This window comes from Cupressus sempervirens, chromosome 4, assembly GCF_028749045.1.
Source record: "Cupressus sempervirens isolate cs-2001-9-10 chromosome 4, ASM2874904v1, whole genome shotgun sequence".
Taxonomy (NCBI): domain Eukaryota; kingdom Viridiplantae; phylum Streptophyta; class Pinopsida; order Cupressales; family Cupressaceae; genus Cupressus; species Cupressus sempervirens.
Genome location: NC_143121.1, coordinates 367,042,814 through 367,046,675, shown reverse-complemented (window position 1 = coordinate 367,046,675; position 3,862 = coordinate 367,042,814). Strand labels below are relative to the sequence as shown.

The window sequence follows — 3,862 nt, the reverse complement described above, 5'->3', positions numbered from 1 at the left end:
ACAAGGGACTAACTTAAGAATATCTAAGAACTAATTACTAACAACTAATCTCTATCCTAAGTATCTCCTAAACCTTACTCAACCATCAATCTAATATGAAATTAGTAAATACAAAACATCATTGTCCACATACTAATTAAATATTCTAATTCATAATCAGATTTATACTAATTCAATTCATTAAAAACCAAATCATAATTTCTAAATACTAATATCTTACTTATAATCCTAATCCCATCCTAAACCTCATTAACTAATCCTTAACACTCTATAATCCCTACTCACCCTTAGCCCCCTAAACCGTTCCCAAGACCCATGTGTGTTCGTGCATTTATTAAGGACTGACATGTCCTTGGGTTGGGCAGCTCACACTATGACCTTAAGTATGCCAGGGACATGTACGTAGGTCGCAGATGGAGTTACTAAACCCTTCCCAAGACCAATGTGCATTGGTGCATTTATTAAGGACTGACATGTCCATTGGCTGGGCAGCTCACACTCTGACCTTAAGTATGCCAGGGACATGTACGTAGGTCGTGGATGGAGTTACTAAACCCTTCCCAAGACCCATGTGCATTGGTGCATTTATTAAGGACTGACATTTCCTTGGGTTGGGCAGCTCACACTCTGACCTTGAAGTATGCCAGGGACATGTACATAGGTCGTGGATGGAGTTAAAATGGCAAGGGGAAAGGTTAAAAGGTTATGAGTGGTTGTCCTTGACCACCAACTATTTCCTAAGACTGCTGAATAGATAGTAAACACGACTGTTCACATCAGAAATCCGGACTAGTTAAAATTGAACACACAAGGAAGAAATAAAGTATTCCCGCGTGTGGAATCCGAGGCATGGAACGTAACGGAAGCAGCTGCTGATCAAATTTCCCTCTGATCTTCTCTTCCAAACTCGCCTGTGTATATAAAGGGATCCCAGTGCTACCCTCAACACGTATACTTTCATTGTAAGAAATGGAGAGAATCAATAAAGCGGCCTCAATTGCCTTTGCACTCTCTCTGGCTCTGCTGTTGAGCGGAGCATCGGGGGCGAGTTTATCCGTTTACTGGGGCCAAAATGGCGACGAAGCCTCCCTCGCCGACACCTGCGCAAGCGGCAACTTCCAATTTGTGATGCTCTCCTTTCTCACCACCTTCGGCAACGGGCAGACACCGGTTCTCAACCTGGCAGGCCACTGCGAGCCCTCTACAGGAGCGTGCCAATCCCTGACCGCCGACATTGCCTGGTGCCAGTCCAGCGGCGTAAAGGTCTTCCTCTCCCTCGGAGGCGCCAGCGGAAGCTATTCCATCGTCTGCGCAGACGATGCCCAGAACGTGGCCACGTATCTGTGGAACAACTATCTCGGAGGAAATACCGGCTCCGGGCCTCTCGGAGCCGCCGTTCTGGACGGCATAGATTTCGATATCGAAGCCACGACGGAGCACTGGGACGATCTGGCGAGGGCCGTGTCTGCTCTTAGCACGTCGTCGAAGGTGTACCTCAGCGCCGCACCGCAGTGCCCTTATGCTGACCAGCATCTCCACGGGCCTTGCAGACGGGTTTGTTTGACTACGTGTGGATTCAGTTCTATAACAATGGCCAGTGCGAGTATACCAACGCGGACGCTACTAATCTGGTGAATGCGTGGAACACGTGGACGACGTCCGTAACGACTGTTCAAGCGGAGGGTTTCTTTCTGGGGGTTCCCGCTTCCTCTGCTGCAGCTGGAAGTGGGTTCATTCCCGCAGACACACTCATCTCCGACGTGCTGCCTAAGATCAAGAACACCAAATATGGAGGGGTCATGCTGTGGAACAAGTACTTTGACCAGCAAACCGGTTATAGCTCGGCTATTAGGTCTCTTCTCTGACCAAATTCATCTCAGTTCGCAAGCCTAACCTATCACATAATATAATGAGGCCATCCTGATCAATGTAGTAACGTTAGGAAAAATTTATAAGTAGATTACCAATTTCACTTCGTTAAGGGTCCGTTTGGTGAGCGGAATAGGAATACGTATTCTGGAATAGAACGTATTCCTGTTCTTCGTTTGGTTCAGCGAATATTTGATGGGAATTCGCGGATACGAAAATTTATGTTTTGTAAAATAAAATAAAAATGGAATAGGAATACGTATTCCAATACCACTTATTTTGGTGGAATTGCAAAACCCCATTTTTGGGCCAAAAATGGAATACGTATTCCATTTTTGCTTCCTATTCCAATCCCATTTTGGTGCATCCAAACAAGGAATTCACAATTTTTGGAATACGTATTCCTATTCCACTCACCAAACGGGCCCTAAGGTTATTGTCATAGGAAGATACATCTTGATGGTTATAGTACTCTACAAGTTTATAGTTGTTGCATTATGATGTACTTTGAACTCTTTTTAAATTTAAATCTTATGTTTTGATCTAACTCTTTATGGTAATGGTACATTTCAAGTTTATGGTCGTTGCATTATGAAATAAACAATGATCAAAATTTCCTATATCCATGAACAAACAACAAATTATTGAAGGGCACTCTGACTATTTGTTCATGGCTTCTTGAGTCAATCTTAACATACATTGGAAAGTACCTCATTATATATTCACTTGACAACCCTAAATATTTTCAAATTTGGCTATTTTGGTCAAGTTTTTTTAGATCACTTCTAGTAAGATATATAGTCTCATTGAAGATGCTACTACATGTTTTAATTTATTATATCATTTTCTTATTAGTTTAAAATGAATTTTTACCTAGCCAAGATTGTGTCAGATACTTACTATTCAATCAATTAGCAAAAGTTACAATAACTGAATGAAAATGGAAATTTACACAACAATTCCAAACAATATACATATCTATAACCATGCATTATGCTCCTTCATATGATTTTTTTGGCATAATTTGCATAATAAAACATTCATATAGACTAATAAAACATCCATAACTTGGGGTTGTTTGGATTCCTTGTAGGAAAGTGTTTTTATATGGCATCATATCCAATGATGTGGTGTAAAAACCTTAGTTATAAGTAGGGACTTACCAAGTAAGTTGTAAACAATTGTGAGTGATTTGAAATTTTCACGTAGGATTATGAGAAGCATGAAGTTAGGGTTACCAACTATAACATCATTTTTACTCTTAATGAAATTGTGTGTGTGTGTGTGCGTGTGAGAGAGAGAGAGAGAGAGAGAGAGAGAGAGAGAGAGAGAGAGAGAGAGAGAGTACAAATCTATTGGTCATAGTTGCACTAAAGCACGCGTTGCTACTTTATACTTGGTTGTCCTTGTAACTGGTCTAACATCAACGGACATGGACACTAGTGTAATCAAGTAAGACTTTGTATAGTCAGATTTGACTTGACTGATGTGCCCTTCATATTCTTTTTATATCTTTTCCATACATATTGCCTTGAAGCTTTATTTCCCAAAGAGATTCTTGATACTTATACTTGACATAAACCATTGATCTGTCTTCTTAGTGAGATGGCATCTAACATGTGACCCCTCCTTTAGAATTTTTCAATTATTAATATGTTTAATATTTTATTTAGTGTGTAAGTGCTCAAGTTAATTATATGTTTATTGTACATAGGTTTTATTGTTACATATTTAAGATTCTTCTTAACTATTTAATCCATATTGATTTAATTTATGTTGTATTTATTAATATTTATTTATCTAATAATAAACGTATTTCTCATATATTTCCCTTTAAATGGTTTATATAATAATCAACACATTTCTCTTAATTTGTAAATAATTATTACAATTAGGGCCATCACATATGCAAAAGAAGAATATTGGCCTATTCTTAACTTCTTAGATTTTAGAAAATGACATTTTTAGGAATCTTAAATATTTTTAAATATAG

At 39.0% G+C, this 3,862-nt stretch overlaps 1 pseudogene; it reads left to right on the top strand.

Moving 5' to 3' along the window:
* The first annotated feature begins 963 nt into the window (after positions 1-963).
* LOC149561588 (acidic endochitinase-like) lies at positions 964-1,865 on the top strand (annotated as a pseudogene).
* The last annotated feature ends 1,997 nt before the right edge of the window (positions 1,866-3,862 follow it).